Below are 8,188 nucleotides of genomic sequence, written 5' to 3'. Positions count from 1 at the left end.
GACCTGCGGGGTGCAACTGACACCCATGTTGAAAAGTCAATTTTTTTTTCCAGTTTTTTAATATAAATTTTTTATTGTTCTTTTTTTATTGTAATTGTGAGCATCTTGATCTTTATGATATATCATATATATAATTTGAATAATGAATTTCAAATCTTTCGTCTTTGTCATTTGATAGTCAATGGTCGACTTACTTGGTACTTCGTGATTTATATTTTTCATTTATCATTATCATTATGTTTAAAACTTTAATATTATTAATGTTACAATGTACTATGAGTATGTTACTAAGCTCAATGGTCAGTGGTTATGAAGTTCCAAGTTTGACGTTTGAACTTATGGTTTGTGAATCGCATATTAATTTTCAATATTCATTGTTCAACTATATTTGGTATGTTATATTGAAGTACCATTTCATAATTAGCATTTCAAGTCATATATGTATACTTTGCAACCTCTCCCCTACCTCTGCACCATGCCACATCCCCTGCCATACCCAAATCAAGGCCCTTTTTTTCCTGCACCTGAAACTCGTATCAACGTCCCCCCGCACTGCCGCATCCCGTGCCGGGGTAACACTTGATATTTCTATGGAGCATCATTTCTGGAAAATATTTAATGCATTGTTTTGTGCTGTGTTTTGGATTCTATTTATTTCAGCCATTGTATAGCATTTTGTTTATAGCTTCATGATCCTTGACTATTTCCGATCTAATGTTGTTGGAAACAAAGTACTTGTGTTATCCATATTCTCAAACGTACTTTAAAAAAAGATCTATAATTGAAGCTAGCAGCAGTTCACTTCCTTGCATTAGCAGAGAGAATGTGCAGCTTCTTAGATGAGGAATGAAAGCATTTTGTTTTCAACTGTGCCACCTATTGAGATTCAGTTAGAAATATGCTTATTGAGATAGAATAGTCTCCTATGTTCTGTTTGGTTATTATAATGGATTTCTTGAATATGTTGCATATTGTGTATGATTCAGGTTAGTGTTAAAAGATCTGTTATATCACTGAAATTAACGAGGAAAATGTTTGAAGTTTACATCATCTCCTCAGGTGAATTTCTGGACAATTCTTGTTATATAAAATTCATTTCTTTCACCAAATGGCAGAAATCATTAATAATGTCTTTGTTTGGCCGTTTTCACCACAAATAGAATAAATTGTAGCCCCATTTATCCCGTAAGGCAATCAAAGAATTTTCGTTTCGTTCAAAAGCTTATCAACTCAATGTGGTCTGCTCTTTGCACCTTGCTAGCGTTGTATGTAATGCAGGGAATTCGTCAATGTGCAGTCATATATTAATGGGGAATCTGATACTAATAATCTTTAATTACTTATGATCTAATTTTCTTCCCACGGTTTGGGTTTTGAGTGATTTTCCTTAAAAATTCAACAGAAGAAAATGCTACCATATTTCAATGCTTAATGTCAAGCTTTTCAGGCAGGGACATGAAACATAGGGATATCAGACATGTTTGGCAGAAACAATATGAAAGATGTCTCTCGTTGATAAAATACTGAAGATAATTGCATAAAATTATACATACATCTTGAATTATATATTTAGATTATCGATCCTGTCCTGCAAATGCAATCCTCCAAGATAAGTTAGAAAATCCCCGTTTGGCAATACTTTGAAAGCAAACTGAATGCTGTATCTTTCCCCTGAGTAGCATGTAAAGCCCCCCCAGTACTTTTGGTAAAAGGAAACTAGAGAATTCCTGCATGGAACTTGGATCTTCTACGCAGGGCTGAGGGTACAATAAAGAGGGGAGAGCAGCTTTTGTTGTTGGAGGAATGATCTCAAGGCACCAACGTAGGTAAAAGCAGCTTGGCCTTCCCAAGGAGGGGAGTTTCAAAATTACCACTGTATTTTTTAACACAACTATATTCCATGGAGGTTTGCCATTTAAAACAAAAATAAATATTCTCAAGTGGTAGGTGTAAAATTTTACCCTCATTCTCTCTATAAAGATGCTGGAAATCTTCCTCTTAAATTAATACGTAATGGTATAATTGTGCCCATGGTTACACCAACAAATGCTAATTAGTAAAGGGGGTTATAATGCTAGGAACATGTTCACAAAAACATGACATTATAAACATTCTATGCAAATGTGCACACACATACATATGCATAGACATATATGTACATAAATGACACATTATTTTAATATGCATAGACATGTATAGATATATATGTTCATAAATGACACGTTATTTTAATGGTGAGCATCATATACCCATGCAATATTTCCTTTGTTGTGAACCCATAGTGACTTAAGATAGCCTTTGTGTATTCACTAGTGTGTGAGTTAGTATATCTGTGCAATTTTGAAAATAATACTATCTTGGTCTTAGTCTCCATACATCTAAAGAGTTCACACTTACCTATTGATTGTCCCAATGCTCATTATTGTTTACTTGGCAAGTGTAGGACTAGTGCAAGTCATTTTCATGTGCACAATTTTAAATCCTAAGCATAAAATTTGATTCTATTAAATTAGGCCCATGTTTCCCTCCCTAACTAGTTACCTTGAGTTCACTTAGGTGCAAATTATTTTAAATTGCACATTAGAGTGGTGTGGTGTATTTAAGCACTAACCCACCACCCAAGAGGAATGTAGGATCAATTGAAAACACAAAGAAATCAATTACAATAGGTTTTATATCAACATTGTATCAAAATCCTATAAATATACCATAAAGCTTGTTATTTCAATCTTTATTCATCACTCTAAAATTAGAAGCATAGGAGCTCAAACAGGGGAGAACAAATCCATGCATCTTATGTTCCCAAAATAGTGTATATGAACATAAAAGTGAACCATTTCTAGTTGGGAGAATTTTGCCAAGTCACTTTCATAAGTGAAGTCTAGGGTTCACTTGTATGTTTGTGGAGATTAGATCTACGAGAAAAGTCTTTAACTTGATTTGAGAAGAAAATTTATTGCAACATGAATGACATTTTTTCCTTCATTAGATTGAGAGCTAACTAACTTGTGCCTTGTTTATCTAAGTTTTGCATTTTTTTCTACTACTTCGATAATCACAAACTACAAGGATATTACTTCAGCTTCCAATTTTAGCAACTAAAATGTGGAGATTAGATCTATGAGAAAAGTCTTTAACTTGACTTGAGAAGAAAATTGATTGCAACATGAATGACATTTTTTTCTTCATTAGATTGAGAGCTAACTAACTTGTGCCTTGTTTATCTAAGTTTTGCTTTTTTTTCTACTACTTCGACAATCACAAACTATAAGGATATTACTTCAACTTCCAATTTTAGCAACTAAAATATCTTTGGGAGGATCTGAACTCAAGTCTTCAACATAAGAACACGACGACTTAACTTCTTGGGTGCAATATTAGTGCCATTATAGGTTAGATCTATTTATCATTGTGATTTAATTAATTTGCCTAATATAATTTATTTAATTGAATTTGGTGTGCTTGAACATTCATTTGAACCTTTTCTCCATTATTTTATTATATTTTTATTTTGATACCATGTCTTGATCTAGTTTTCTTTTTGTTGAGCGTTGGCCCATCTTTACTATTCCATTATTGCTTCCATTTCATTTAATTTTGCTTCCATTTTGCCTTTATGTATTTAGTGTTTTTCCTTCGTTTCTTTTAACCGTATTTTAACCTTTTTACCAAGTTAACCAAACCATTTAAAGTGTGCTTATCTCTTTAGTTATGTGCAAATCCTTGTTTTTGGTTCCCAAATACCAAAGTTAGTCCTACTATGAAATTGCCACAAGTGGACGACCACCTTTCTCCTTGGTTTGTGATTGATCAATTCTCAACCATCGGTATTTAGGTAACAATCAACTCCTTTTATCCAATGACCATCATTTTTAGTGCAAGATATACTTAATTAAGATGCTTAGAGAAAAGTATATTTTCTCCTCGAATTCTATATAAAAAATCTATGAAATTATGAAATACATCTTCCAATCACTTGGTAAATATCCTAGAGCCATTTTACCAAAGGAGCTAAGACATCTTAGTGGTCACTAAATTGCAATAGCATGTTACTTTCTATTTAATTCTCCAACAAATATTTTCTTCAATATTTTCTATAACATTTCTCTTCAACAAAATGTAAAATGCCAATTTGGGTATGACTCCCCTACTCCCCACTTCATCTTTGGGTGGACTCGCTCCTTAAGGAAGTGGGAGAGGCTCTAAGATATTCTCTTATGGTTGATGTGGTGTCTTTTGATATTCTTCATTTCACCAATGCTTGCATTTTAGTTGCTATTGATGCTTCTAAGGGGCTACTAGCGGAGATTAAACTTACAAATACAAAGGGATTTTGAATTCATGAAGAGATTCCCTTTAGATGTAGAAGTGCTTCAAGACGGTGTATGCTACGACTAAATGTGATTTAGAGAAAGTTAAATCAAAGATCCCCTCTTTTTGGTGACTTTGTTTTGCTTCTCTTGCTCTTCATCTTGACGATGGATCACGTAGTGTGATTTGAAACGTCAATGGTAAAAATCTTAACGCAATCAAATCCAAAAGCATATATACAATATAATGGATTGTGGAAATTTGTTCTCTTTAATGCATCTCTTGTCAACATTACAGGATATTTAAGAATTCTTCTCTAGTGGTTAGGCAAGATCATTCCATCAATGGTTCAAAGGTGTCGTATGCAAGTTCTGCTTGCTCTGTTGCCCTGGTTCCTAAATTGCTTTTGATTTATCTTTTGTGGACGTTGTTGTCCCTTTTGTTGTTGTTTTAGATGGTGTTCTTGTTTTGACTCAGTGAGAGCTAGCTAGTGGTTTTGATATGATACCTTTTGTTGCATCTATCATTCTTGCTGGTAATGATAGGGTTTGTGTTGGTGCACCTGTTGTTGTTGTTGTCTCTATTTCTATTCATGTTTCTAGGGATGAGTATGGCCCTGGATTTGTTGGTTCTACCAACTCTATTGGATCTTCGCAATATGATGGCCTCTCCTTGGGTGTTTCAATGTTGGAGGTGTTGGATTGGCAAGTTAAGGCTTCCAAGGTTAAAGAAGGATGGATTATAGTTGAAGGAAAACATTCTAAGAATTCTTCTCCTTCTTTTGATATGACCCTTCAATCCCATAAGAAGGGCTCCAAAGGGAAATCTTAATGTTGGATGATTCTTTTTGGTTGGGGGGCCCTATTGTTTTTTCTCCTACGGGCAGTTAGATCTTCAAATGTGTACTCTATCTAGACTATAGGTTGTATTTCCTTTTCAGGTTTGGATGTGTTGGGCTGCTTGTTGGGTTCTCATGGTTTTATTTGTCATGCAACTTTTTGTGTTAGTGGGGGGAGGTTTCTAGTTTTGTTCCCCTTTTCTTGGTTTTGTTTTGCCTCATCTTTATTCTGTTTTATTTTGTGGCGATTCCCAAAAATCTTGTAGTTATTGGTTTCAGGTCCCTCCAAAAACTTGCCCCTTCAAAACCTATTTTTCACTGAAAGAAAAAAAATTTACTATGAGTTTTCAATATAGATAGGTTTTCCTTGTTCTTTTAGTTAGATTCAACTTCACTTCCATCCCAGTTTCCATCTTTTTATCCACTTACCTTTTCTTATTCCTCACTTCTCATGTCATCCTTCTCCTTACATACTTTTGAGCCATTGATCCCTTTAGCTCATCTTTTCTTTCATTTTGTTTTTGCGTCCATCACCAATATTCTAAACTAATATTTCCCTCTCTTAATGATCCTCATCATTCCCATCTTAGACTTGTTATACATTGTTTATATTTTTCCTCCTTTCCTGTCTTCCTTCACCCCTCTCACGTAAACCCTAACCTACCTAGTCTTAGGTATTCTTGCCCACACTCTTTTCGAGTCCACTAAAATCCCCCAAACTTTGCTTTATCCTAATTATTACAAATATATTTTTATCAATGTCAACACCGTAAAATTTTGTTTCCATTTGTCTTACTATTAAATCTTCCTATTGTATTATCGTTTTTGTTGTCATTTATTAATTACTACCGTGGTGTTATTATTTGTGCTTTAGATTTTTTTTATAGATTGCCCAATTGTTTCAATGATTTATTATGAATTGTTTTGATGCTTTGCAATAACTGTTGAACATATACATTTATGGTTGAAAGCTAACAAGGTGATTGATCAAGAAGCCTTTAATAATTCTATATTACAATATTTCCTTTATGTATTCTTAGAATTATGGGGGGATATTGAAGAATCTAAAAGGAAAGTTTGTAGGAAATTAAAAGATGTTCAACTATGATCAATATTTGGGTCAATTACAACACATGATTTGGAAACCCCGTAAGGCTATACTTTAATATGTTGTCATTGATGTCAAACTTATGTTTGTTTGAAGTTGAGAGCTTGTTGCTATGTGTTGTAGTGTTGGCCTTTTCTACCAACCTTTTGCTGAATTGATGATATATTGTGAGTGTCATTGATGTTTATGATGTCAACTCTCTATTGTTGTGGTTTTGAAGAGGAGGAAAGTCTTTTGAAAGCATGATGTTGCTAAGTGTAGAAGACAAAAGCCTATACAAGTATTTGTTGATAATTATACATGTCTACCTCCTTAGTGCTGATGTCTACATTGTGTTGTGTTGCTAATTAGAATTATTGCGGTATTATTAAATGCCAACCCTCATTTGTGTTGACAATGGTGTGTGGTTGATCAGAGTTTGAATTGAGTGGTGTTGTGTTGTGTTGCCTGTTAGAGTTGTTGCAGTATCATTGAATGCCAATGCTCATTTGTGTTGACAATGGTGTGTATGGTTGAGTCAGACTTGGGAGTTGAGTGATGTTGGGTTGTGTTACAAATTAGAAGCAATATGATTAAACATCAATCCTCATTTGTGTTGGCAATGGTTTGTGTAGTAGATTAAAGTTGGATTTGAGTGATGGTGCATAGATGATGAGGAACACATGCATGGCATTAGTATTGATGGTGTATAGTGTTTCAAGGTGTAGTGGTTTCTCCGATGAACAATCAAGGTCTTTTTATAATTGAAGAATGCATTTGCAGATAAGTGCTCTAGTAATTGCATGTAAGAATGCTCTGCCTTTCTCCATGTTTATCGATAAGAACTTGTGGTTTAGAAGGTTGAGTGTATGTCGCACTCATATCTTCTTAAGCCCTTAGTGTTTCTACAAATGTATGTTGACTAATGATGGTGTGATTGTTTGTTAGAATTGGTCTAGAAAATGCTATGCATTGATGTTTCTTGGGTTGTGTTTGTGTAATATCTTAGTTGAATTCTCTCATGGAGATTTATACAATAAGTATGTTTTCGGTGATATACTTCATAATTGTGTTTTCCTAGTCTTTAGGTTATGAAGAATGTTTTGTCAGAATGACCATGGTAGGTTGGATCAATAAAAATCATGAAATATATTTTTGGGAATGAACAAGGAATGTCTCTATCTAATCTACATTGTAGCGATAAAATACATTGGTGCTATATTTTGTCTAAAGTTTGTTTTTAAGGTTATTTGTGGCTATTTGGCTGAAAATGTTTGCTCTCTTGCTTACATCCTGTTCCCAACTGCATTTGAAGTTGAGTTGAATTTAGGTCTTACTTTACCATGCAGGGATTCATATTGAAGATGTATTTTGGGCCAATCTTTTTATAGTACAAGTTACCATGTTCTTAATATTGGAGGTTGTGTGACAAGCATGTGTGATATTTGGATTATATTGGATGTTGCATTTATGATGTTTTGGGTCCTCTCTATCTCATGGATAGGACTACTTTCTTCACAATTATATTTTGGTGGTCGACTTTTTGGGATTACCCCTCGTCCATTGTTTTGGTTCACTTAATTGATGTTTGGCACTAATTTAGATAGTATAAATAGAGGATCAAATCAAGTACAAAATTGATGTTTGTCATTAATTTTGATATTATAAATAGAAAATCAAATTAATTGAAAAGTTTGTTTGAATGTATTGTAATATGGAAGATGAGTGGAATGTGGAAGATGAGTACGATGTGGAAAATGCAAATTTGAGGAAGCAATGTACGGTGGTGGAAGTTGTGGAGTCAATTTTGTAATGATTGCTTGAGAATAATGTGAAAAGCATCTACATTCTAAGGTGAATGCTAGAAGCAGTAAGTTGAAGTCTTATAGCATTGTAATTCATGTATCTTGTGTTGAGACGATAGGTCTTTGCTTTAGGTTGTTTTGTGTCTT

At 33.9% G+C, this 8,188-nt stretch overlaps 1 long non-coding RNA gene across 1 annotated transcript; it reads left to right on the top strand.

The window, feature by feature from the left end:
* The first annotated feature begins 986 nt into the window (after window positions 1-986).
* On the top strand, window positions 987-7,873 carry LOC149540493 (uncharacterized). The gene is made up of 2 exons (XR_016356409.1): window positions 987-1,059; window positions 7,586-7,873. It is a non-coding gene; the product is annotated as an uncharacterized LOC149540493 (long non-coding RNA).
* Window positions 7,874-8,188: the final 315 nt, after the last annotated feature.

This window comes from Cupressus sempervirens, chromosome 9 (assembly GCF_028749045.1).
Source record: "Cupressus sempervirens isolate cs-2001-9-10 chromosome 9, ASM2874904v1, whole genome shotgun sequence".
Classification (NCBI taxonomy): Eukaryota; Viridiplantae; Streptophyta; class Pinopsida; order Cupressales; family Cupressaceae; genus Cupressus; species Cupressus sempervirens.
The sequence above is the reverse complement of the archived record's forward strand: the minus strand, read 5'-3'. Positions and strand labels throughout refer to the sequence as shown.